Genomic DNA, 27,972 nt, shown 5'->3' on the forward strand with positions numbered 1-27,972 from the left:
GGTTGGAGGGATAGCTCAGTGGTTAAGAGGACTTGCTGCTTTTCCAGAGGATCAGAGTACAGTTCGAGGCACCCATAACCAAGCACCTTACAACTACCTGGAACTCCAGCTCCAGGGGAGCTTCTGGCCTCTGAGGGTACCCAGATACAGATACATGCACACGAATTAGATAAAATAAATCTTCCAAACGAAGCGACGGGATTAGGGCTAGGATGAAAAGAAAGGCCATTTAGTGCAGGATATCGTCCCAAAGCTGGGTGCCAAGCTGGTGAGGGAGGGTTCAGGGGAAGAAGACCATGTCTGTGTGGCAGAACCGGTATTCCTTGACACTCAAGAGTTTGTAGCCCCTGGCAGATAGTGACAGGATAAGAGTGGATGTGGAGCTCACACACAGGAGCATCACCAAACAGTGACTGGTCCCTGTGTGTCACACATTGGCCCAACAGAAATGAGGGGCAGACTCCCATCTCATGGACTTTCTCCCCCAGGAAGGAAGAGAAAACTCCTGGAGCTGACTCAGTTTGGCTTTGCCAGGAACTCACTAGCAGCTGTTTGGCCCCTCCATGCTTTCATGACCTCAACCATAAAATGGGTGCTGATTTAAAGGCCACCCAAGTTACATAAGAACTGTCTAGAAAAGGGCTGCACATGAAGTCTTCCTGAATCTGGGAGTCTTGAGAAATCCCGAAGACCTTAGTTCTCACCTCCTGTCACAATGGTGGAGGAAGCTGTAAAAACAAAAACAAAACAAAACCAACCAAACAAAAAACAAGGGCTCCCTTTCTTTCTTACATATACTGCAGATAATTTCAGCATTTGGGGCCTCTGATGCCTACCTACAGATCCCTCCAAAGATCCAGGGCCCAAATTAGAAACTGGGGAGCAGAGGGCAGAGGGATGAGAGAGAGAGAGAGAGAGAGAGAGAGAGAGAGAGAGAGAGAGAGAGAGAGAGAGAATGCTCAGGGCTTGCCCAGGGGGACCTGATGGTGTCTGATTTAGCCAGGAAATGGCTTAGGATCTTTTTCCCTGTCTTCGGCTACTAGGAAAAGTCTCCCAACTGTTGATAAAGGGAGATCACTTCCATGACAACTAAGGAAAAGACATCTTGGACAGGAAAAAGCCTGCTACTGGCACAGGAAGGAGAATCCCTGGAAACTGCCGAAAAGCAAAACAAAAACCAGTGTCGGAACATCTTCCTGCCCTCTGCCCCACCCGACTTGCTAATATTCCCGACACGGGTTTATCTGTAGGGGAAGCCTGCCGCAGGCATGACATCCACTTAGGGGGCATAAATGACAAGTGAGATGTGCAGTCTGGCCTGGGCTCTTCAAAGGCAGGAAGTGAGACTGCTGTGTGTCTGTGCCCTGGACCTGGCATGCTGACGTGCCTGACAAATGTGTGTAGAGTAAATGATGTGGAGGGATCTGTGCAGTGGGGAGGACTGAGAGGAGGCTTGCAGGCAGCAGGGAAAGCAGGGAGAGTAGAAATGGCTCTTCAACCTGCTTGTGGGCCACTGTGTGTGTGGACAGCTAAAGAAAGAAGCTATCCTGCAGCTGCCAGGGCTGAGGGAGCTTTAGAAAGTGTGGGATGTGTGTGAACACACACACACACACACACACACACACACACACACACACACACACACACACACACCCCACAGGCTGCCTATGGCCCTCTGAGCTGAGAAAGCAAGCCAGGGGCCTATGGGCCAATGAACAGTTATAAGATGGAGCCAAGAGCATAAGGATGAAAATATCAATAATAGAAAATAGGGGGAAGTTGGAAAGCACAGAGTGGGTGGATTTGGGGGGGAGGCAGGTGGCCCTGATGTAAGGGGCAGAACTGAGCATTAATAACAGCCAGAGCAGTAGGGAGATGGCCTGAGTTCAATTCCCAGAACCCATGTAAAATAAATAAATAAATAAATACATAAATACATAAATACATAAATACATAAATACATAAATACATAAATACATAAATGTACAATGGTGTGTGCTTGTAATCCTAGCACTGGGGTTGTGGAGACTGGGGGCTCTCTGGGGGCTTGCTGGCCAGCCTAGCCTACTTGGTGAGTCCCAGGCAAGTGAGAAACACTGTCTCAAAAACCAAAAACACATGGATGGAGACATGAGGAAAGGCTCTTGAGGTTGTCCACTAGTCTCTGCACACATGCAGAGGCTCACACAGACACTATCTACACACGCAGAAAGAAGTATATAACAGGCACACTGTCAACCTGGTGCTGAGATCTTCACCAGCCCGCAGGATAAAGAGAAATGGCCAGACAGACTGGGTGATATGCCAGGGTACAGCATCTCCCAGAAACCTACAGGGAAGGGAAAGCCAGTAGTGAGGGGCCAGCCACAGCAGGCAAGCAGCACACAAAGAGGGCCTGAGCAGTCAGCCACTCACCACCAAGAGGAGGAAATATGGAACAGGACAGCAAAAGTCAACATACCCAGACTGACAAGGGCCTTTGATAGAGAGTGACAGAGATTAGAGATGGTATGGCCACTGTGTCTCAGGGACTATGGTCAGCCGGCACCCAGGTCAAGGAGGACCTACTGTATTAGGCGGAGCTGAGTCTCCTGTTCATCACTGATATGACAGGCATCAGCTATGAAAGAACCCCAGGAGGCTCAGAGAGGCACTGATGTGTCTGTTTCCTGGACTAGGGTGATGGTGCCATCATGCAGAAAACACAACTACAGCTTTCGAAAGAGAAGTTGAGACTGGGCAGATAGTTCAGCCAATGTGTTTGCTACACAAACAAAAGGACATGAGTTTCATCCCCAGACTTATGTAAGTCAGATATGGCGGTTTGGGCTTGTTATCTCAAAGAGACAGGAGGTTCCCTAGGGCTTGGTGGCCAGCCAGCCCACCAAATTGATAAGTCCTAGATACCTGTAAAATATCCTGTCTCCCAAAATCAAGATGGTCCAGTGAGATGGTACCTGACTTTGATCCCAGGACATCACATGGTAGAGAGAACTGACTCAAGTTGTCCTCTGACATGTGTGCCATGACATACATTTGCACGTGCATGCAAGCACGCACATGCATGTATGAATGTGCATACATACAGATAATAATGGCATATACACTACATATATATGTATACATACACACACATATAAACATATACATATATAACCAATCCAAAACAACTGGGGCAAAAGAGCCATGACTGCCAGGCATGCCGTAGGAAAAGCCATTAGTTACCAACCAAGAGGTAGCTGCAGCTGTTACATGGGGGAACCCAAGTGTCATTGCAGAACCCTAGGCTCAGGAAGACTCTGGAAGGAGAGGCAATGCAGCTGGAGAGGGAGTCCAGCCTCCATGTTATAGGAGGCCCCCAAGGCTGTTGAATCTATAGACTCCTAGACTCTAGTAACAAACATTGGGCCTTTGCGTTTGGGCTAGGGCCCAAGCACTGGGATGCCTCAAGCTTTCATTTAGTAGTTGTGCTCCTCAGTCAGGGCTGGAGCTCACTGGGGTCACTCACAGAGCATACTTGGTGGCAATTGCATGCTGCCCCATCATGACACTAGGTCTAGCTGTAGCTGAGGCACTAAAAGGAGAGTCAGCACCCCTCTGTCAGAGCTCAGGTAGTAGGGTAGAGTTGAGGCCTGCAGCCACCTCATTGAAAGAAACTTGTCTGATGTGATGGGTATAATAGCATTGCAAGATCTGAGGGGAGGAAGGCTGTCTTTAAGCAGCCAACCACAGTTGGGCACCATGACAACTTTGGTTGCAAAATGGGGCAGCAAGACCCAGGTGCGGGTCTGCGCATACTTAGGCTTGTTATTTCAGCCTGTCCTACTGTTCCTATGAGTCCAGGAGGTTGGGAAAACCCCTCCAGCAGAAGGAACCAGTGGCTTGGCAAAGTGCCATGTTTCCCCACCGTGCCCTGGCTCTAAGTGGCAGAGGCTACGCCAGAGCCAGCTCTCAGATGGCAGCATGGCTTCTTCCTTAGCCCGCTTCTGTACAGTGCGGGCTACTTGGAGGCAGCCATCCCTCGGGGTGGGGGAGGGCAGCATAAAAACCAAGGACCCCCCCCCCAAAGGTTCTGCACCCTAGGGATAATAATTTGAAGTCCAAACAGGAAGGGGGACCAGCCCGGAGCACTTGGAACGATTCCATGGCAGCAGAGCGAGTGACTCTCTGACACCGCTGTGGCCTCCGAGCAGAGAGGCTTCATTTCCTCAAGAATGTTTTTGTCATTTTGTCATCATGCTTCTCACCGTGGTGGAGGTCGCCCTTGAGGCCACTAGAGGCCAAATCCCGGTGAGGAAGGAAAGAGACAGAGGTGGGGCAGAGCCCAGGAGGAGACCAGGGCGAGGCCTGGGAGAGTCCAGTCCTCAGTGTCCCATTGCCTGTCTCCTGAGTGACCCGAAGCAACCTGTAGCCACCAATGGGCAGCAGACACTGAGGAATGCCCACCACCTCTGCTCAGGGTCAGTTTCCAGTAGGTAATACTCTATGACACTTCACTGGGTTAGCGATAGCTCATTCTAGAACATTCTACTTCAGCCTCTTCTTTCCCAGAAATCCATGGAAGCAGTTTTCTGACCTATATGGATACAGAAGAGGCTGGGGAGATGGTCTCTGAACTTGGCATTTGCCTGGCCTTGTCCAACCTTCAAGACTCAGCCCCATCCCAGTGCAAAGGTGGGTGGCATAGTGCTTCCTAGGGGGTGAGGTAAGATAGGAGGCCCCTCTCACACTTGAGTGCACTAAGAGTCACTTCTAGAAGGTTCTCTTCTAGTTCTTTTCACTAGTCAGTGGCTATTCAATCCAGTTAATGGATTTACACAGATACTTCCACAAGGCAGAGGGCTCCTTGTCCCACCTCCATGGCCTTGCCTTTCTGACTGCTTCAGTGACTCGTTTCTGCCTCTCTCATCCCCAGGCCAGCTGATCCTGGACAGCTGTAAGCACACTTGGTTTCTCTCTCCATTCGGGTCAGGAGGGAGTCAAAGGTCCCAGTACATAGTGCAGCGTGCAGCACATTGTAGGTGCTTGGGAAGTGCTTGCTGAATGAATGAATGGGGGGGGGGAGTCATGGGACACAAGGGCCATGAGGTTTTCAGTCTGTATGGTGACTATGAGGGACCCAGATGGCTCTGACGGTATTTGAGGTCTGGGGGATTGATAGGTCCACACCTTCTACTGGACACTTCTCAGGCCAAGCCTTGGGTGGCGACTGCAAGGTACCCCAGTGCTGAGTGTCCCAAAGCTTCAAGGATCACTGTGGCAGTGGGAGTGAACATCAAAGGATAACTGAAGATCAATTAGGGAGGAGACACGGGCAGAACACTCAATGCTCTGAGTCCTATCCGTATTCAAGGATGTGTCTGGGAGACGGTGCCAGTGGGAAGCTTTGGCTGTGTACCTGTCTGGCAGGAGAGGAAGTGGCATCCCTGGACCAGGAGCCACAGAGCTAAAGAATCCAGGGAACTTGAGCAGACAAATGCATTCAAGGTCAAGACTGTGGCTGGGCTAGAAAAGGGGAAGGAAAGACATTCTCCCCCTCCCCCTTTCTGATCTCCTATTGGTGCTTCTTATTGTCCCTCCCCTCTTTCTAATCTCCTATTGGTGCTTCTTATTGTCCCTCCCCTCTTTCTAATCTCCTATTGGTGCTTCTTATTGTCTAAGAGCCATCAGAAGCAAGGGGACAAAAGAGCTGGGGAGACAGCCCGCAGAAGCTATGTCCCTAGCTCAAAGGGCACAAGGGCAAGCAGACATTTTATAACATCCAATGGTTTGCTTTCTGCTGCTATACTAAAATGTCTAAAGCTTGGTACTTACAAAGAAAAAAAAAACTTGTCTATTTAACGCAACTGCTTTGAAACTCGGAACCAAGATCAATTGTCCCCATTGGTTCAGCCTTAGGAGAGGGCCCTTCAATGCTTGGTTGGCTGCATCCTTTCATAGCAGATGGATTGGCATCATGGAGGGAGTGGCCACATGGAAGCCAGTGGCTTCCACAAAAGAGTAGCCTTACTCTTTTACAACAGCACACTCTTGAGAAAACTCACCAGCTTCCCAGGAGCACCACATTGACCCCTTTCCAAAGGCAATGCTTCCAGTGACCTAAATAGATAAGGCCACACCTGTTAAATGGTCTCCCACCGATTAATGTCATCCTACTGGGGACCAAGTTTCCAACACACAGTGAGAAGCAGAGAGCTTGTGTGTCTCCTCTGGTCTCTTTCCCTCTCAGTATGAAGCCACCAGGATTCCGTCATGGAGATCACCTCCTCCCACTCACCCCCTCAAAGCCCCTCCTTTATACAACATAGTCAAGTGAGATTTTCACCCTCTTAGTGCCTCACAAGGGGGAGTGTACTTTTACCACATGAAGCCGTAGGGGACACTCTGAAGCCAAAATCATAACCATGGCACTTCAGGCTGGTCTCTGGTCTTTCTCACCCCACTATGGTGTCTTGTCTCTCCTAGTCACCCACTGAGCCCAATGCTTCCATCCGTTCTGTTTCTGTAGATGCTCTTAAGTGCCCGCCATTGCAACCGTGCAGTTGTAGACCAATGCCTAAGTGCAGCCTTGTGTTCTACTGCTGTTGGCCTTTTTGTGACTTTGAGATCCAGTCTCACTATGTAGCCCAGGTTGGCTTTAAACTCTTGATCCTCTTGCCTTTGAGGTGCCTAGATTACAGGCGTGAGCCACCATACTTCGTCACAAATACCCTGAATGCCTGCCCAGCTCTCTGGATAGCATTAGGAAGGAGCCAGGGAACTTGCCTGTGCTGCTGGCACCGTGAAAAACTTTCATCTTAGCGGACTCCAGGAACTTCAATCCTCCCTGCCCTTTGCTTTCCTTTCCTCCAGCTCAGTGCTCTTGAGGTCAAGGAAGCAGAGAGGAGTGATAGATTCCTATGGGGATGGGGAAGGACAAGGGGAAACTTTTCTATGGGTTTGGAAATAGCGTGAAATAAGCGTTCAGTTTCCCTAAGAACAAGGGCAGTAGGGACTTGGGTCCAAATGCAGCCCCAGGAGGATTCGGCAGAATCTGAAGATACCTGGTCAGCTCACAGGCCTGATGGGTAAAAGCTATGTGGAAGAGGTGACCCTTGTGCTGGTTGCTTCATCTCCATCCAGGAGGCTGCTAGCCTGGATCCCAAGCAGCACCAGCTGGAGTCAGTTGGGATTAGTTCTAACCTGCTGTGGGCATGGGTCTTAGACGCCAACCTACCTAAGCCCAGCGAAGAGGCTGACAGACCTGGAGCCTTAGGCGATGGTTCAGACAACCTGCTCTGTCTTCCTCCCCCATTTAGCCACAAGCCCTCTCTTGACCACTTGCCCTGAGCAAGACACACAAAATGCTGTCTGTGTGTGAATAAGTTCCTTTACCGCCTTGGCCTGTCTTTTCTCATGTGTACAATAAGTTATTGAGACACAGAAATGCTATGAGTCTATGAAGGAATCCTGGGGGCTCCAGGACCCCTAGTCTTGACCATGTGGAGCTGGTAGCCTGCATCTCTTCTGTTAGGAACGTGTCCACTTGAGAAGAAGCAGGAGATTTAAGGAGCAGGCTTTAAACATGACCCTTCACCATCTCAGCACTGTCCTTCAGCAGGGGTGAGGATTTACTTCCCTGGGCGTGGACATGTCCTCTATAAAATAGACAGACACACAGACTCATGCCCTTCAGGCTCTGGGGGTGGGGGAGTGGTGAAACGCTTCCTGCACAATCATAGTGGTTACCCCTTTTCTTTCCGACTCCCCTCAGTCCTATCTCAGCATTGGTCTCTGTGGCTCAAGGAGCCCACTTCACAGTGCCCCCTGGATGAAAGGCCCGGGCCACAGGAAACCCTGTTGTTTCCAAGGCTCTGAGCTTCCTCCCTTTGTCTCAGAGTTATAAACAAGCCTATTTGCAAAGCCACAGCTGATGATCCAGCTGCGGGCAGTCCGCAGTTCAGCAATGGAAAGGGTTCTTTGGTGGGAGAGTTTAGCCTTGAGTGAGCCTGACGCTGGACAAGAGTCAGCCTATTCACACAGTCCCTTGACACACTACATAAAGCCAGACCAGCTTTGGACCTCACGGATCTGAGACCAGGACACCAAGTGTCCTGCAAGGAATGCTATTTATAGGATGCAAAGCATTATCATCCACCCATTTTCCAGCTGACTCAAAAGCAACTTGTCTAAGTTGGGTTCTAGGAAGAAAAGAATGTAAAAATCAAAGCTGAGGGGCCAGGCCTGGGTAGGTAAGGGCAGCCCAGCCTTCTTAGCTGTCTCCTACACCTTCTCTTCCGGCAGAACCTTGTACCCACCGGACCTCCATCCCCAGCCTCCCAGGGCGCTCCTACCCTAGGCTCAGATTACCTCCAGCACAGACCTGTTGAATAAATGGTTAGCCAACCGGTCAATGTATTTGATGATGCTTACTGTGTGAGGGTGATAAGCCCTACAGGCTCCTTTAAGCTCTTTTTGACAAGCTACTTTTCACGTGGGAGAATGGATGCCCTGATAAAAGCTGGGTGTGGGGCTTGGAGGGGATGATAGCTCAGTCGGTAAAGTGCTCGGCACAGAAACGTGAGGACCTGAGTTCAGACCTGCAGCGAAGTTCTGGGGAGGCGGAGGCAGGAGGACCCCCAGGGCTCGGTGGCTACCTAGTCTTGCTGAATGGATGAGTTCCAGGTTCAATTAGGACACTCAGTATCAACCTCTGGTCTACATACACATATATGCACATCTATCCACACACATAAGCTTGGTGCATAGTGGCACATGAATAGTCATGTACTCAGTACTCAGTACTGAGTACCCAGTACTCAGAAGGCCGAGGCAGGAGGATCACAAGTTCAAGGGCAACCTGAGTTACATAAGTCTCTCTCCCCTACCCCCATCTTCTCTCTTTCTTCCTCTCCCTCTCTCCTACTCCTTTTCCAACTCCTCCTTCTCCATCTTCCTCGTCTCTTTGTATAGGTATATAATATTATATAAATTATATATACACAGATATAATATTTTTAAGATGCCCCATTTACAGTCACATGACCTGCTAGAGATGGTCTCCACATCCTTGTCAGTTACAACTCTGTTGATCTTCCCTGCCAAGAAAGAGTTAATACAGCTATTACTTGTGGCAACTTATCTCCTACAGAGGAGTTGATTTCCCTAAATTGGTGGAGGAGGGGAAAGGGAGGGAGGAAGTAGGAAGAGAGAGAGGAAAAACCGCCTTAGGCCCCAGATCAAAGATGCACTGAGATCCAAAAGGAAGCAGGGACTCAGAGGGTGGGGGGATTTTCAAGACTGCATCCTCCTGATAAGGAGCTGGATCTTGCAATGGCCTCTTCCTCCTGCAGGCCGACCCCAGCTGAGTCCCCTTTGCCACCAGAGCAGGCAGTGGCACGAGCCACAGGACCTAGGAGGTCCCAAAGGCAGCCCCAGGTGGAGGAAGCATGCCTCAAGCCAGGGCACGAAAGAGCAGTAGGAAATGTTCATGTTGTTTACACGTTGCCAGGCTGGCTGTGTTGCTGGCTGTGCAGGTCCAGCTCACATCACTGATATGTACAAACTGAAGTGTATTAACTGAACCTGCCCATCCATGCCAGCAGGGGCACAAATTAATTCCATGCCACGTGTTCACGGGCACTTGTGAGTCCTATTTAGGCCCTGAGCCAGTTGGGTTGGCTTTGCTGATGGAACATTAGCAAGCAGTTCCCTAGGCAGCTGCTTAGGGGCCAGAACAGATTCAGTTTTGATGCAAAAAAATAATTAAAGAATTGCAATAATTCACTGCCTTGGCTTGCATGCGCGCGCATGTGTGTGTGTGTGTGTGTGTGTGTGTGTGTGTGTGTGTGTGTGTGTCTGTCTGTCTGTCTGTCTGTCTGTCTGTCCGTCTGTCTATACCTATGTCTATGCACGTGCGGTGGCCAGAGGTTGTCTTCCTGGATTGCTCTCCGCCTTATTTTCTGAGACAGGTCTCTCGCTGAACCTAGAGTTCTCTGATTTAGTTTGACTAACTGTCCTGGAAGCCCCAGGGAGCCCTGTCTCTGCTTCCCCAGAGCTGGGATTACAGTTGCACCCTTGCCACACCCACCTTTGGTTTTTGTTTTTGTTGTTTGTTTGTTTTCCTAATGGTTGCTAGGAATCCAAAATCAGCTCTGGATGCTTACATAGCAAACCCTTGACAACTGAGCCATTTCCCAGGCCCCTACTTTGTTTTTTCTTTCTCATAAAATTGGATTTCCCTGAAGTCATGAAATAGGTTCACAGTAAGATGCTCCAATAACATTCAATAATAATAATAATAATAATAATAATAATAATAATAATAATATCAACAACAGTGGTGGTAGTAATAGTAGTAGTAGTAACAGTTGGGGAAGGCTAATGAGGTCAAGAGAGAAGTGTTTTCCCATAACCCCTGCTATACATCAGGACGTCCTCTCTCTCTCTTTCTCTAACCGTTTCTTGTTCCCCCCTCTTGGACACAAGGACTTTCCCATGATGGTAGTGTTGTGTATATGAGGTCTGGGGTTTGCAGGAGCAACACAGCAGCCCTCGGGGGTGGAGCAGGATCTTCAGCAGCCTCAGAGTTTGCGTTCACCTGCTGAGCAGCTAATGGGCTTAAGACTATCCTCCTGTTGGAAAGCTCCTTGCTGGTGCTGAGCTCAGAGCCCAGCAACTCCACTCTTCACTAGACACACAGACACACACACGGTGAGGACTCAGAAGCTTCCAAAAATATCAAGAAATTTTCCCCTCATATTAGGGATTATTCTATAATTCCATTTGGGAGGAATTTGTGAGAAGTAGGAGACTAGATCAGAACAGTACAGTATTATGATATCAACTTATAAGCTAAGACATACTTCCGCACGAGTGGGACCAGATGCATTAATGTCACCCTTTTAATGCCAGGCCACACTCATCCTTCCTTCCACACTCTCTTGTGGAAGGGAAAGTTGAGGGCCACGTGGTCTGTGGTGAGGTGAGGCCCGTGACCAGTTCTCACAAATGAATCATGCACCATTGCATGTGTTTGTATGTACATGAGGAGGCAGGGGACAACCTTGAGTGTCGTCGTTCCTCAGGACAGCAGAGCCACCCTGCTAACACCACTTAGATCCAAGTGTTCTCCACCAGGGAAGTTGCCCCCGAGGGTTGTCTAGAAGGACAGCAAGTCTCTGTCATGGAGATGCTAACCTGTGTGACTGAAGCCACTGTGGTATCACAGTTGTTCAACATCGCAGGCTGTCCACAGGAATACACATTCAAGCAGGAGACAAACAAAGATGTGCCACACTAGGGCCTGGAGTGAAGGCTCAGCAGTTAAGGGCACTGGCTGCCCTTCCTGAGGACCTAGGTTTGACTCCCAGAACCCACATGGTGACTTAACTCCAGTGCCCAGGGATCTGATGCCCTGGTTTTGCCTCTGTAAGAACCAGGCAAGCAAATGATGCTTATTTATGCATGCAGGCAAAATGCTCATACACATAAGATGGGGAGAGGGCATTCATACTGAAACACCACAACATTTGCTGTGCTTTTTTACTGTGATAATTACAGGTCACTTAATCGTCTTATGTGTTTTTAATTTGCCATGGGATAACATGGACTCGTGCCTGCCTTAACTGCTCCTTGAATGCTTGTTCCAGAGATGTGAAACTTTGACTCCCTGACAGCCTCTGCCCGGATGTTCATAGCAGTTTTAAAAAACTGGGAGGAGAGCCAGGAGTTGGCTCAACAGGTCAAGGTGCTTCCCATGAAAATCCAGCAGCTGGAGGTAGAGCTAAGAATGCATGGGGAGATGACCTCTGACCTGCACATGTTCATCATGGGACATGCACCCACATACACACGTGGTACAGACAAGCATGTATGCAAATGAATAAATATACTTTTGTTTGTTTGTTTGTTTGTTTGTTTGTTTTGGCATAAGATCTCATTCTGTAGCCCAGGCTGACCTAGAGTTTTCTATGGAGCTCAAACTCACAGGGTCCTCCTGACTGTTGGGATTACAGTCTTGTACCACCATGTTGTCTGGAAACAGCCAGATGTCCTTCAGAGAATGACACTGACAGTGGTGACAGGATGTCTAGGCCATGGAATACAAGTCAGCAAAGAAAAAGAACATATCACTCTCTATCCGCCCACAGAGAATCTGGAGAGGACATAATCGCCAACAAGGAGACTCCCGTGGTTGGCAGGAACTAAGGAGGCCTCAAAGGAAGGGAAGTGCGTATGGCGTGGCCGCTGAAGGGCCCCGAGAGGCTGCCTGGGGTGCTGTGATGGCATCAATGTCCCTATCGTCCCTGGATCAAAGGTAGTGTCCTGGTTGTATGTATGTCTATGTCAGGAAACTGAGTGAAAACACGAGCAGTCCATCTGGGCTTTTCTAATCCCTGCCCCCCAAAATCAGCTATTATGGGAAATAAAAGGCACAATTCTTTAAAAAGCAGAGTTTTAACAAAAGCTCAAAAGATGACAGAGATCAAACTTATCCATTCTCTCCTGGTTTGTAAATTCACCAAAATCCTGCATATGACACTTGATTAAGTATTTTCAGTTAATAAAACATTTCAACATTCCTTTCCAGATGGTGCGAGCCAAAGAGGTTTAAGTGAAATCGTTTAGAAGGGTTTCTAGGAAACCTCTTTAAAGGCTGCTGCTCCCTCTGCCCCTTGCGCCTTGCTCTTTCCAGATACCTGGAAAACACACATAATGGTTGGAGCTCCAGAATTCACTTTGTAACCACAGGGGAATCTAGCCGTAAAGATAAAAGACAGAAGGAATTCCAGCGTCAATGGCCATAGAGATAACATAGCTGCCCTGAACCACGGAGAGTTGATATTACGCCACATGCCTTAAAGCCAGCCCTGATCTTAATCCGTGCATTGGTTCTCTCTGCCCAAGTCCCCTTACCAGGCCCTGAGCATCCCTAGCCCCACAGAGGGATTGGCAATTGGTTGACTGGGTTTTAGTTGTGCCTAAAAGTTAAGGAGTGGGCTTGAAGGAACTGAAAGGGTAAAAAACAAAAACAAAAAACAAAACCCTGTGTCTAGTCACACTAGACGTCCATGGCTCAGGCAGAGCAAAACTGGCTGTGAAGTCGGAAGTGGAAGAAAGTAACAGAGAAAAGCATCCATACCAGATAACATTAGGAGAAGAAAAGATTCCAGAAGCTTCTTAGGAAACTGGGGGGGGGGGGGGCACGGGAAGGGGGGTGGTTGTGAAGATAAACAAAGGTGCTTTTTGACTGAATTGCCTCTCAGGGGCCTTTTAGTGGCATTTTGGTAAACAATAATATATTGTTTGTGTTTGTGTGTTTGGGCAGGCACGCATGAGGGGGATACATGTGCACATGTGTATGTGTGTGCCTTCCAAGGCCAGAGAGCAACCTCAAGTGTTGCTCATTAGGAGTGCTGTCACCTCAGTTTTGAGACAGGGTCTCTCACTGGGACCTGGGACTTTGATTGGTCTACTGGCTGGCCAGTGAGTCTCAAGGATCCTCCCACCCCTGCCTCCCCAGCACTGGGATAACAAGCACATGCCATCATACCTGGCTTTTTTTTTTTTTTTTAACATGGGTTTTGGCGATCAAATTTTAAGTCCTGTTTGCAAGGAGAGCACTGTGCTAAGTTGTCTCCCCGGCTTAGATAATTGGGTTTAAAAATTCAGTTTAAAACATAAACTGGTACCACTTTGGATGTGCCATTAAGCTGCCCACCTGTATTTGGGTTGCACAGAATTCTCTGTATGTCCGAGAACCCTGAAGTAGATGCTTCCAGCAGAAGGGAAGAAGCAAGCAGGAGCTTTCAGGGGCCAGAATGGACCCTGACAAAACCAATTGTTTTCAAAGTGAAAAGCAACTCTCCAAAGGCCAGGTGACGGTTCTTGCTGCTTCTCCTCAGATGCACAAATGCTTTGAATCACACAAGCCAGGACACATTTTGGGTTCCGCCTCTGAGAAGAGCCTGGTGCACAGTGGAACTGGGGCACAGACCATCTAACGCTGCTTGCCAGACCTCCGTGCATGACTTGAAGATTTGAGACCAGTGTCACAGAAGGAAAGAGAGCACTCATGGTCAGAAGGAAGATCAAGATGAAGAAGAGGGCAAGAAGGAAGGAAAGGAGGAGGAGGAGGAGGAGGAAGATGACACTGTCTTTTTCTCTGTCTCTTTCACCAGGTACCAGAGATCCTCAGAAGAGTTGGAATGAGGCCATGCCTGTCTGCATGATGAAAGAAGCTTCCAAGAGAAGGCCCCTGGTGCAGACAGCAGCCTGATGTGGGAGCTAGACAAACGCCCCTTCCTTGCCTATGGCTTCACGGGCTCACCTCAGTTGGGCAGGCGGCGGTGTGCCATAAGCCATGCAAGATACAGAAAAAGGCGTTGATAGATCCTTGGAAATTCAGGGGATGGAAGCAACCAGAATGTATGAGAAACTGATCCATAAGTCCAGAGCAGTAAAACTGGGTGCAGCCTGTATCGTCCTGGCAGAATGGGCCAGGAGTGGGCGGAGCGAGATTGGGATGAGCCAGGAACAGAACCTTCCAGTATCTGTCAACAGGGGGGCATGTTGCCAGAGAGTGGCTTGGGATGTGAGAAGGCCTTCTCAGATCTCTGGAGCATGCATGTATACCAATTCTACTTTGGGGGGATGTGTTCCCTGCTTCCTGCCACTTCTATCCTGATGGGCCCAAGTTCCATCCAAGGAACATGCAACCATCACTGTAATTTACTCAGGAGTCCTGAGGCAGGCAAGCCTACCAAGAGCTCAGCAGCTGGAGACCCCACTCGGCTTGAAATATTTAACACATACCTCTTTGTTAATAATGTACCTAGGAGCCTAGGACCCCTTCTACATCAAACCTCACACAGCAGTCCAGACACTCTACCTTGTGGCATGCTAGCAAACTCTAATGACTCCCCTTTTGTGGCCAGACACATCCTGAGAGTAGGGTAGTGAGACAACGCCCCCCCCAAGGACTGGTTTTGGGTGCATGTGTGGCAGAGCAAACTTTGAGTGAACTTTGTAGGGAGAATCCCCTATTTGCCATCTTAAGCCTATGAGTGATTGGGAGTGCATAGGATTAAAATCAGATGCATTGTGGGACAGGATATGCACAGTAAATGAAGGCTTACATAACCCAAGCCTGTCAGTCAAAACAGAAAAGCACCCACACTCCGCCCCCAGCAACTTAAGTCCTCTGCCTGGCCATGGAAAGACGCCCTGAGCAATGACAGTGGCTCTTGAGCTGCATGCTGGCTCTGGACCCACTGCTCTCTTACAGGGTATCTAACCTGCACTTCCACTTTGGCTTCGGATAAAACTCCTTGCTAGTCTGGTATTTGTATTTCTTCAATCCCAAGATCCCAAGAACCTGCAGATATTCTTTTATTCCAACCAACCTTCCCAGGATGGTGAGGTCTCAAGGCCCTCAGGCCATAGTCTAGTCTTCTGGTTCTTCTCCAAAGAAGCTCCAGTGAAGATCTGCATCAGGCAGTCCCAAGGAAAGCATCTGGGAGGCTTGCAATGTCACTGTAGGATGCCGCCTTCCTACAGCTACACTCTCCAGAGCACAGAGATGGCAGCTATATTTTCAGAGCTGTTTTCCATGCTGAAACAGCTCTGCCCTTCAAAGGCACAGACCTGGCCATGGGGCCTTATATCTCACATGTAACCACAGAAAACTGACAGCTGAGAATGACCACCCAGGGGATACCACAGTGGCCATGGATAGATCTCTGCATGTCTTACCAGGCCCCTTGGGAGAATGAACCCAGAAGAGAATTCTCACACACACACACACACACACACGAGAGAGAGAGAGAGAGAGAGAGAGAGAGAGAGAGAGAGAGAGAGAGAGAGAGAGAGAGAGAGAGAGAATTCCGTGTCCACATGGGAAATCTTTTTGGGCCAGGAAGGCACATCCCATTGGCCTTTGGACTCCAGGCTCTTAGGACTGGCCCCTTGTTACCTCTGAAGTGGGGTTCATGAGGATAGCACCAGGACTCACAAACAGGATGGCCCTAAGCTGGCTTGTCCATTTCTGGGCCCTGGGGACTTAGACAAGTGGCTTCCATATGGTACAGGAATAGTCCTACTTGCTCAGAAAATGCAATGAAGGGTAAGGTAGTGATTGATACACACAAGCCTGCTGGGAGCCATTGGGTATAGGTCTTTCATCCTCACCTTACTCACTATCCTATTGCTCTTAAGGGACACCAGGAGCAAGGCGACTCTACAAAATAAAGCATTTAGGTGGAGGGTTGCTTACAGCTTACAGCCCTGGTCCATTATCAACATGGCATGGTAGCAGGCAGGCATGGTGCTGGACAAGCGGCTGACTGTTCTACATTAAGATCCACAAGCAGAGAAAGAAGCGAGACTGGGTCTGCATGTGTTTTTGAGAACTCAAGGCTCACTACCGCGTGGCCTCCCCCACCCCTCAGTGACACACATCCTCCAACAAGGTCACCTCCTAACCCTTCTCAACTAGGGCTGCCCCTTGGTAACTAGGCATTCAAATACATGAGCCTATTCTTACTCGTGGGGGCCTATTCAAACCTCCACAATCTTCTCAAAGAACAGCCTTAACCTGGGAGATTACTCCCACAGAGGGAGGCTGACCCTGGGCCTCCCCTTGCAAGGCAAAAAAACACCCATCGACTGTCCCCATCCCATAGGCAACCCCCAGGAGCTGCAAAGACCAGCGGAAGGGAGCCACTTTTCCTTCAGAAAGCCCTGGAAAATTGGCTCAGTGACCATGGGGTCGCCATGACAGCTGCTGGCTCCTGCCCGTGCGTCCCTGCTCAACGCCCTCCCTCTATGGGGATTTATGACAAAGGCACCTAGAAGCCTCGGCACTTTAACCTCCTCCTCAGCTGGCTGCCCAGAACCTGCCTGTGACAGCCGACAGCCTATGATTCTTGCTGTACCCTGAGTGACTGTGTGTACACGCGTGTGCCATCTCTACTCCCCGTCCCTGCCTCTTTGCAAGGGCTGTCTGGTTGCTCCTGTGCCCAGACAGGCATAAAAGGCTTGGTCCATTCTCTTCCTTAGAAAGCTCTGATTCACTCCCTGTGGATTCACAAGGCTCTAAAGGAAGAGGAATGAAATCTGACCAGCTACATGACCTACCGTCTCAAAATGCCAGCAAGATCCCACCCATCTTGACCTGGGAGGAAGGCTAAGCACGTAAAGTAGTTGCTTTGTAAGCTTGACAACTTGAATTCAAGCCCGGAACTCTTGCTGAAAATATAAAACTGTGGGGCTAGAGAGATGACTCAGTGGTTAAGAGCACTGCCTGCTCTTCCAAAGGACCTGGGTTCAATTCCCAGCACCCATATGGCAGCTTACAACTGTCTGTAACTCCAAGATCTGACACCCTCATACCAATGCACATAAATTAAAATTAAGTAAAATACTAAAAAAGTATAAATATGTAAAACACTGAGTATGGTAATGTGTACTTACAATCCCAGCCCTGGGTAAGTAGAGACGGGAGACCCCTGGGGCTCAGCAGCCAGCCTAGCCTATTTGTAAAGTCACATCTAGCTACCTAGAAAGTGCTGGACCTAAGAGGAAGCAGCACTCACTGTAGTGACATGGCAATGCTCATGGGTTTCCCCAGGTGCAGGGCTGTACCAGAGAAACACTAGTAGGTTGAGCAGGCTGCAGTCTTGCCCTGACCCATGGGGACCTGGCCTGCTCCTCCAGGAAGAAGACTATGTTACTCTAACTTGCTGACTCTGTCTTCCAAGGAGCTCAGCAGCCTCATGAAAAAGCAGTTGGTGAGAATCAGCTGTGCCCCCTGAACCAGGAAGAGCTTGAGATATGTGAAATGATCCGCCTACATGTAAGTGCTGAGGAGGACTGGAGGGTGGGTGGACAGGTGGTCTCCTCCCACGCCCCCCCCCCACCCTCAGTCATTCCTGTACCGTTTTGTGTTTTCCACGAAAGTCTTTTGGAGTATCCCGTGGTTTATCATCTCTCTCCACCCAGCGACTGTATACAGAATAGCCCAAGCCAACTGTCTCCTTCCATTCCCCATATTTCAAGGGATGTGATAGAACCCTAGGCAATGAGAAGATTCTAAGAAAGCTTTTTCATCCATTAAAAGGATGCTAGTTGGACACTCATCTCATCTTGCTTTTGGATGTTGTCCTGTGTGTGTATGATGCTTGATGCAGCTGCAGCCATGATGTCACCATGAGGAGAAAGTCAAGATTTCAGAGTCTTTATCATCAAGTGAGTTAATCGGCCATACCTTTGGGGCTTTTGTTGGATGAGCCAAGATAGTCTCATGTCCTTACGTCCACTTTTTGCATGGATCCCTTTCTATTTTAGGCAAGAGCACCCTAGCTAGTATAACTGTGGCCGCAAATGCATCTTTGACCTAAAGAGTTGACATGCTCCCAGAGCATCCACAGAAGATGCAGTAGTCTTGTAGTGCCCACATCTAGAGTACCCAGCCATCCCCGTGACTGGGGCTGGCGCATGGGATGGCCCATCGGGCATGCTGTCACAATACGGGTGAGGAAATGGAGGACCGAGGAAGCTAACAGTAGCTCTTTGTGTTTCACAACATGCTTTTATGTGGAACACTTCCCTCAATCTTTATAACAATGACTCAGTACCCTCACTTTATAAGGTGAAACTGAAGGGGACGAAGGGGACGTAGAGCTGTTCACGGTTATTTGGCATTTCATAGTTCCCAGAGTGCTTTGAGAATGTGCAGAGCTACTGCCTGGAGAGAGCTGTCTAGTCTACAGGATGGAGGGGTGTATGTGAGGAAGGCCCAACACGCTGGGCTAAGCAAGTGCCGATGTGCCCAAGCAGTCCTCAGCCTTCTCAACCTCCAGCCCCAGTACCTCCCCTTGGTGAGGGGCTTCTTAGAGGCACAAATTAACATATAGCCCAGACCTTCTGGATCACAAGTTCTAGGCCACTGATTCTCAACTTTCCCAATGCTGTGACATTTTAATATGGGTCCTCGTGTTGTGCTGACTCCCGATCAGAAGATTATTTTTGTTGCCAGTTCATAACTGTAATTTGCTACTGTTATGAACCCTAATGTAAAGATCTGTGTTTTCCGATCTTAGGTGACCCCTGTGGAGGGGTCATTCAATACCCCCAAGGGTCTCGACCCGCAGGCTGAGAACTGCAGCCTCTAAGGATCTCTGGTTCACCCGTCTCTAGGTTGAGGGCCTTGTGTGGAGCCCAGTGAGGCTCCAACCTCCAGCTGATCGTGATATAAACTGGAATCTGAGGGACCTAAAGGAAGAAAGATGTCTTTGCCTCATATTTCTGAGACGTTTGCTCATTGTGGTTATGGTGGAGAAGGCATGGCCCCAGGAGAAGGCCTGTCCATGGTGGTAGGGGGTGGGGTGTATGCTGGAAAACAGTGCACACAGCAGTGGCCCAGGAAGCAGAGAAGGCATTGGAGGTGGGCCACACTCTAACCTTCAAAGGCTCATCCCCCAGGGACCTAGCTCCACCCGCTAGACCCTGCCCTCTAAAAGTGCCATGACCTTCAAAACACCAACCAGGGAACAATAGTTCAGTTATGAGCCTTTGGGGGACATTGCCAATTTAGATCACAACTTTCACTCCTAGAACATGGCACCCCCAGCTCACGTCATGGTAGTATCATTTGTGCCCATAGGATCTTTATAGCACCCAGAAACTAAGCTACAGTGTCGGAAATGGAAGGACAGGGGTGGGGATAGTTGGAGGGGATGTCTGTAGCCACCCACTCAGTGCCAGACACCCAGTCAAGTGTCTACTTCGGCTTCCTAGTGCTTTAGGGAATTCAGACCTCTGAAAGATGAAAGGGCTTGCTCAAGGCTCCTGCAGCTGTTGAGTAAAATACAAATGTACTCTCCTCCAGATTCTGAGCAGCCTCACCTTGTCTTCAGAAGACTGTAGCAAGAAATCAAGCTGGGCAGAGAAGCCCCACAGGGCAATGCCAATGTCTGGTCTGTGACCTTGGTGTTGGCGGCCTTTGACCAGAGCTCTTTGCCTTTCTTGCTTCCGCAGCTTTCTACTCACCTCTTGCCTCACCTGACTTCCCACTCGTCGTCCCTGTCCTCGCAGTACCTAGCCAAGCTCTGAATGCAGTTGGTGCCCAACTAATGTCTAATGAGATGTGTTGGGTAAAGGCCCTGATCTTTCAGGAATAGTGCCATGAAAAGGGATTGATGTCTGCCCCCCCTCCCCATGATTCCCCAAGGCCCCAGGCCATGGATGGCCAAGTGAACCCCAGATCTAAGGTAGGTGAAAGCCCTTTTGGTTGCAGAGTGGTTGGGTTGTATCAGCCCTGGATCTCCTGCAAGCCGCAGGGTGCTTGCTTAAGACCTCCTGCTGACAGACTGATTTACTGACTACTTTATGTGACATACTTATGGGGTGACACAGGTCTCTTGGAAGGAGTTCAGAGGAAAACAGCCACGATGATTAAAAGATTGGAAAGTGGGTTTTTCAGGGAGAGGTTTTAAGGACTGGGCCACGGAGATGGAAGGTACAGTGGCCTCTTTCTGTCCAGCCCTCATTCTCCATCACACAAAGCAATACCCGGAGAACAGAGCTCTATCCAGCCAGTGAGAGCAGAGTCCTGCATGTGATTTGACAGGCCAGGGATCCCCTGCCATACCAGCTTTTCCTCTTAAACATGCACACACATGAGCATACCAACACATGCACGAACATGAATACTCATGCCTATGTGATTGCTTGGATGTACACCTACATGTGCACCTCCCTCCCCTTCCCTCCTCTTCCCTCCCCTTCCCTCCCCTTCCCTCCTTCCTCTGTCTCTCTGTTTTTTTCTTCCTCTGTCTCTGTTTGTCTTTGATTCTGTTTCTCTCTGTCTCTGTGTCTCTGTGTCTCTGTCTCTATCTCTGTGTCTCTGTGTCTCTCTGTGTCTGTGTCTGTCTGTCTGTCTGTCTGTCTGTCTGTCTCTCTCTCTCTCTCTCTCTCTCTCACACACACACACACACACACACACACACACACACACACACACACTGGGACACTGAGGCGCTAAGAATGAATGTCAGATGACTCTTCCCTTGTCTCCTGGGTTAAGAAAGCAAGCAGGCCTGTCTGAGGTCATTCAGATTTGCAAGAGGATTTTTAGAGGTCTCTGTCACTAAGAGGGTCAACCAGGATCCAATCATACTCCTTCGGGAAGTGGGGGGCAGAGTCCCCACTGTCCGTCTGCCTGCATTTCTGAGCTCACCCCTTCCTGAGGGTTGAGCTGCAATCTTCTCCAGAGGTTCATCCATGGTTGTGTCATGGTGAGGCACTATGGTATGGCATGCACCTCTCCCTTGTTACTATGTGGCAGGTGGGGAGGGTGGGGACTTCCCCTCCATGGAGGGAGCTTTTACTGCTTGGGAGAGAGGGATGCAGGGTGTGGCCCCGTGAGAAAGTCAAGGCTCAGGTATGGGAACAGAGATGACCAGGATGGAGCTGGTCTGAAGAATCTAGACTCAGCATGAATCCTTGCTCACTGGCCTGGTGACCTTCAAGGCACCGATTGCACCAACCTTGGATTTCCCGTCTCTGAACCTGGCCCAGGAAAGTGGAGCTATCCTCATCAGCCCAAGGAGTCTCTGATTGTGTGGAATATGCTCTGCTTGACTATGGAGTCCCTCTAGCATTCAATCTCTCTGCATCGTGGTTATTTCTTGTAGAAATGAACAAGGATGTGAACCCTCAGGCTAGTCTAGAAGATTCCAGTCGGTTATAGCCACAGTTCTCTGAGCCTGTTTTTTTGTTTTTTGTTTTTTGTTTTTTGTTTTGCCATGTTAGGGATGGAGCTGAGGGCATTGTGTATGCTAGGCAAGCTCTCTACCACTGAGCCCCAGCTCCAGGCCAGACCCTGATTCGCCACACTCTATTCACCCGGGTTCTGCTTGAGGTCTGAGTCTTCTGAGAAGCAATCTGGAGCCTTTCCTGGGTGCCAGGACCCCCTGCAGGGCCAGCTGACTCCTCTCCTTCCACTGTGGTACCCCAAGTGTCCTACGAGAAGGAATTTCCCTCCTGATGGCTCCAGCACCTGCATCATTCCCCCTGCAGGTCCAGGTGGGAGGACCGGACAGGCTGCAGCACTGACACCCATAAATCAGCCAGCAGGGACCTGAAACTCAGCTGCTGTGACAGCATCGTGTTTCAACATGATCTGCTCCCAGCACAGCAGGCTGCAGGGAGGCAGTGGAGTCTTGTGTCACCATCAGCATGTGTCGCAGAAAAGCCTTCCCATTTTCTAGGACTTCCTGGAATCAGTCTTCCTCCACCCCCACGCCCCCCCCCCACACACACCGCAGCAGCTCACCTCACTGGTTACAGGTAGCCACCCACTCACCGTCCTCCAGGGAGCACTTGGGCATGGCTCGGCTCCCTGAGACCAGGGAACAGCCAATCAAGGTCAGGCTGAGGTGGAGGCTGAATCTCTCCCTGTAGCTGCTGTGGGCCTTTGGACGGACCCTCTGGACATGCCTCAGGGTGGTCTTTCAGAACTCTCTGCTCAGCTGCTGGCCCTCTCACTCGGAGACGTCGTACCACCTCAGCAGCTTTCAGAAGGGTTGGATTATGAGGAGCCCAAGAAGATTAAGAGGGGCTCACCATCTGCAGAGAGAAGAATTAGCTTTGCGCAGTTACACAAACAGCTTCTGGCCTTTCAGCCCGTGAGGATGTTTGTGAGGCCAGCACAAAGTAGCTGCCTGTTCATAGGTAGCCTTCAAGCCCCAGGGGTCCCCACTTTTCAGCCCTTGCAGTGGCCACAGCCCCAGTGATGACAGGAGCACTAAGTGAAAAGAGAAAGGCCAAGGAGAGCTGGACAAAGAAACAGGACAGGATATGGGATGGCACGATGGGTCATCTTGATTATTTACTTAGTGGGGTGTAGAAGCACCATGGAAACAAGCCTTGGTCGTGTTTGTGAGAGAGATTCTAGGTGGAGTTTAAGGGGGAAAATTCAATTCTAAATGTGGATGGCACTATTCCATGGGCTGGGGCTCTGCACTGCTCCAAGCTCCTTTCCCTCAAACCTTCTCTGCTATGACAGTCTACTCAAACTATGGCCCAAAATAAACTCACCCTTCCTTCCTTCCTTCCTGCCTTCCTGCCTTCCTTGGTTGCTTTTCTCAGGTATTGGGAGAGCTTTCACCTGCTCCTCCCTTCACCAGCTGAGAGTCCTCATTACTCACTTCAGGCTGAGTCAGCCATATTGGTTTTCCATTGACCACACCCGTGGGGAATGGTAGAAGCCTGGAATAATCAAATCCACTTTCTTGGAAGACGAAACCACCTCTGTTTGACCAAAATGTCCCAGTTTGAGCCCACAGTTGCTGGGAGGAAGAGGGTGAACTGTGACCTGTATCCCATCACTCTGCTCAGTGGAAACCTGTTGGGAGAAAGAGCCACCTGTGAGAACTCCTTTGTGACATTGCCTTCGGGAGACAGAAGGTTCGCTCCAACCAGGTCATTTCTGCAATGAAGTCAAAGAGGGTTTCCTTCTGGGTGACAGGCACATCATGTCATCCAAGTGATCAAATGGGCATGGATGTGGGCCACAGGGATCACTCATGATGTGCTATCCGGGATTGCCTGAGGCGTTTTGCTATGTTACAAGAAACATTGTTAGATCTCATAGGCTGAAGTATAGATTCTTCCAGAACATGGGCAACATGAAGAGAGCTCAGTTCACATCTGCTTGTTTCGTGTCTGTCTACTGAAGTTCTGCAAAGTGTGCAAGGCCACTGGTGTCTAAAAATGCCATTCCACTAAGGGCCTGTATAAGCACACAAAGGCCGGAGGAGTGCTTACCGGGGTTTGGGTTAGTTACGTTTTAGACCAGTGAAGGGACAGTGTCATTTGTTCAATGTCTACAGATAGTGAAATAAGGGGAATGGACATGGTATCCTTTACTTGGGTGACCACGTATTTTTGTCACCAAAACCAAGGCACTCTGAAGAGAAAATGGGGGCACAATCAGTCAAGTTGGGGCAACAAAAGGGGTGAGTTCTAATAGCAAATAGCAAACCTGGACTACTTCAGGAAATCAAGACATCAGGTTGCCCTACTATGACTGGCTATAATAAGTCAACGAGTTGGCTAGTCAACTAGCCTTTAGCATACAGAGAACAGGGTCAAGTTATTTCGTCTCTAAAAGGGTTACTGACCTGTAGCGTGATATCCATCCACAAGAGAATCATGGCTCCATTCTTTATAACACTCACTGTATTCCAGCTGCCCCAGGAACTATGGTGGAGAATGCCAAGGATTCTCAAAGGTTCTAGCATCAAGTATTATAGTCAAGAAAAAAAAAAGTGAAACGTTGGTCTGGGTTTCATAATAATTCAAGCAACCCAAAGGAGAACCTGTCAACTCAGCAAAATTGGTGGCAGGGGCTACCGCTATGGCTGGAGTGACACTGTGACAGGAATGATGCCACTCCCGAGGGACATAAAATAAAGGACAGACTTATTTAGTTGAAACAGGATATCTGTGCATAAATGTGCACCTTTTACCCCAAGTTCATTAGCACAGAGAAGAAAGGAAAACCAAAACCACACAAGTAGGCTGGCCTGCAACCTTCCATAGAAATACTGGTATGTCTACCACCTCAAAGGAGGGGTCAAGTACAAGTTTGGGAACAGGGCTAACCTGGGCTCATCCGCCCTTCTCAGAAACAAAAGCTGTGCAATCTGGTATTTGTTCCTTTCTCCTCGCTGTGACAAAATGGCCGACAAAAGCAGGCTAAGGGAGGAAGGGGTTGTCTTGGATCACAGTTTGAGGGTGCAACTCACCACAGTGGGGAAGGGGTGGTCGCAGAAGTCACGCAGCATCCACAGTCAGGAAGCGTCGACAAGGATGCTAGGTCCCTTCGCTGGCTACCTGAAGGTGAGCAGCTTTGCTGGATCCGGAGTTTGCCACCCTGATGCTCTGCTTCAGCACTGGCCCAGAATTAACAGAGTCATGTGACCATTGGCTAGGACCCATGAAACCATCAGCCTAAATAAATCAGAGACAGAGGACAAAGAGGAGACACAGAATCAGGAAATCCAGATTTACTCTAGATGAAATCGGTCTTGGATGGTCTGATCAGACTCAACGAGCATTCATCGACAAAGATGCAGCAGGAGCTACACACCATACTTGGGTTTTGCTGCTCTGGACCCTCCTGCTTCCTGGATCTTTGAGTTCCCTTCCCACACTCCTCTTCTCCGTCTTTAACAAGGTATGGTTAGATGCTGTCCTTTCTTTGCCTCCAAACCCTAGCTCCAGCCCTTGGACCCACACCTCATCACACAAAGAGCCCACATCCACTCACTATATGTCTCTGCACAGGCTGCTGTGGCAGTGCTCCACACACCAAAGGACTCATAGAGCAGGCACACCCTCAGGTCCAGAGGTCGAGTATCCAAAGTCAAGTGCCCAAAGAGTTGGTTCTTTCTGGGGGCATCTCTTCTTGGCTTTCAGAGGGCTATGACCTCACATGGTCTTTCTGTGTCTGTTGCCCTCCTTCGATAGGGACTCATGCCTCCAAGTTCCCAAGATTGAGAGTCCAAGGTCAAGGTGTCCACATCGGATGAGGGTCCATCCTAGAGATTGCATTTACCTTCATCAAATCTGTAAAGACCTTGCATGCAATCATGCTCACATTCTGAAGGACTGAGGACTCCACACAGGAACGAGGGGGTCAGGGACACAGCTCAGTGCACAGCATGCGCTACTATGCACACTCAGGATACAGGACAGCCCCTGCATCTTCTCTACCCAACTTCCGGCACTTGCCTGGAGTTATGCTTCCCCAGATGGATGTGGCTACAGGATGGGAACCACAGCTCATGTCTAACATGCACAAACAGTTCTTACATGCTCAGTGGCCATCCTTGAGTGGGCAGAAGGATGAAGGATGCACTGAGGGTGACTGACCCAGAGATGCTTCTCTAGGCTGTTTGTCTCCCCTCCTGGTGTAAAGGCTCAGATTCAACAGTCACCTGGGATGGTGCTCTTTGTCCTTGCCTGCGGCCAGCAAGACTCCTTCTTGCTCCCTAGGTTTCAGGCTCTGGCAGGCTGAATTGATGTCAGGAACACATGTGAATGTGGGCTAGACCCACATCAGCACCACCCTCTGTCCTTGATGGGGCTGCTTTTGTGTCAAGGATCAGGCTTCCCAGTCTCCCCTGGTCCTAGAAAATTCTCCCCAGATGACAGACTGACCGTTACTTTCTCAGGGCCCTTAAGGAAGTGGACCACGTAGCTCACACGGGTGACAGGGGAGACATCCTGAAGCTTCCAAGCCTCCACTTCCTGGCTCTGGCAAATCGCTTTGCTTTCTGTGAACAAGAACCCCTCCTCTTTGGTTGGCCCACCTCCCAATGACCGCATTTGACCCAGCTGGAGGCTCAGAAATGCAAGCCTGCAGCAAGGAAGAGTGAGTTTAGCTGCTGGGACCTCTAAGCCCAAATGCCAGCACCTGAAACCAGATAAATAGGGTATTCCCTCCTTGTCTCTCATCTAGGACAGTCCTGTCAGGCACCAATAGAGATGCAGTGGCCTTGATGTCCTTAGGGAACCCAGGATGGCATTCTTGGTCTTGTGTTTGCAGCACAGGATGGCTGGTGCTAGACAGTCATCTCTGCGCTCCTGATTGGAAGGCAGCAAAATGGCTTTTGCAAAATCTGGCAAGCCTCTTCTACTAAGCCAACCTTGTTCCCATGGTCTACAGTGTGGCTGAAGTCTCCCTGTGCATCTGTGCTCCGACTGGGAAGAGAGAGAGAGAAATGGCCAAGGGTGTGCTTTGGCTTGGCATCTTGCTCTTCTTTTTTAAAAAATATTTTATTTAATTTTAACTTATGTGCACTGGTGTGAGGGTGTCAGATCTTGGCGTTACAGACAGTTGTGAGCTGCCATGTGGGTGCTGGGAATTGAACCCTGGTCCTTTGGAAGAGCAGGCAGTGCTCTTAACCACTGAGCCATCTCTCCAGCCCTGCTCTTAAAACCCTTTCCTGACCCTCCTCCTCTCAGTGCTGGCCTGTCCGCATTCACACTGCGCTGGCTGCAGATGTTAAAGACCTACTAAGTGCCACTTAGCACCTTGCTTCAGTCCCCATTCACACTGAGCTGGCTGCAGATGTTAAAGACCTACTTAAGTGCCATTTAGCACCTTGCTTGAGGTGTGATTTAAATGCCTGCATACTATGGCCCAGCCAAATCCACATAATTGATACACTGCATGCTGAACTTCATGAGTGGGAAAAGATGCCCCTCAAACCAACTGTCATAGTTTGCTTTCTGTTGCTTCGATAAAACACTGACAAAGCAACCCAGGGAGGAAAGGGTTTATTTGGCATATAGGTCCTAACTCATCATTGAGAGAAGGCGAGACAGGAACTCAAGGCAGGAAGCTGGAGGCAGTAACTAAACCGGAGACCATGGAGAAGTACTGCTCACCGGCCTGCTCCTCATGGCCTTCTCAGGGTTGGTTTGTTTGTTTTTTAAATTACATTCCAGGGCCACCTGCTCAGGGTGGCACCACCTACATTGCCCTGGGGCCTCCCACTTCAACCATTAATCAAGAAAATGTCCCACAGACTTGCCTGCCGGCCAATTTGATGAAGACATTTTCTCAATCAAGGTTCTCTCTTCCCAAACGATCCTAGCTTGTGTCAAGTTGACAAAAAACAAACAAACAAAACAAACAAACAAACCTTACCAACCCACCAGAGAACATCGGCCCCAGCCAGTGTGTCCAGGCCTTCCTGCTGGGGCTCTGGACGTGACCAGTGGGAGAGGGGAAGAGCCATAGTTGTTCCTTAGGTGACCTAGGTGCTGCCAGGACAGGGCAGGCTAGAAGGAGACCCGAGTCTTCACATGTGGTGTTTGGGAACAACACTTGAGGGGGCCCCCTGCCTAACTGTTTTCTGTACCCTCAAAGCAAAGTTATGATATTGAAAACACGGAATTACGGAAGCCACTGAG

General features: G+C 49.5%; 1 protein-coding gene across 2 annotated transcripts in view; it reads right to left on the reverse strand.

Annotated features, from left to right (window-relative positions):
* Positions 1-27,972, reverse strand: part of RP1L1 (RP1 like 1) — a 74,952-nt gene that overhangs the window by 20,132 nt on the left and 26,848 nt on the right. For both annotated transcript variants that reach the window (XM_084768301.1, XM_084768300.1), the window contains exons 3-6: positions 24,795-24,999; positions 24,168-24,280; positions 23,193-23,389; positions 22,349-22,611 (exon numbers count right to left, since the gene is read on the reverse strand). The gene's annotated coding sequence lies outside the window, so the exon portion shown is untranslated. The remainder of the gene's footprint in view (positions 1-22,348; positions 22,612-23,192; positions 23,390-24,167; positions 24,281-24,794; positions 25,000-27,972) is intronic.

Source organism: Acomys minous, assembly GCF_964271855.1.
Source record: "Acomys minous genome assembly, chromosome: 18".
NCBI classification, from domain to species: Eukaryota; Metazoa; Chordata; class Mammalia; order Rodentia; family Muridae; genus Acomys; species Acomys minous.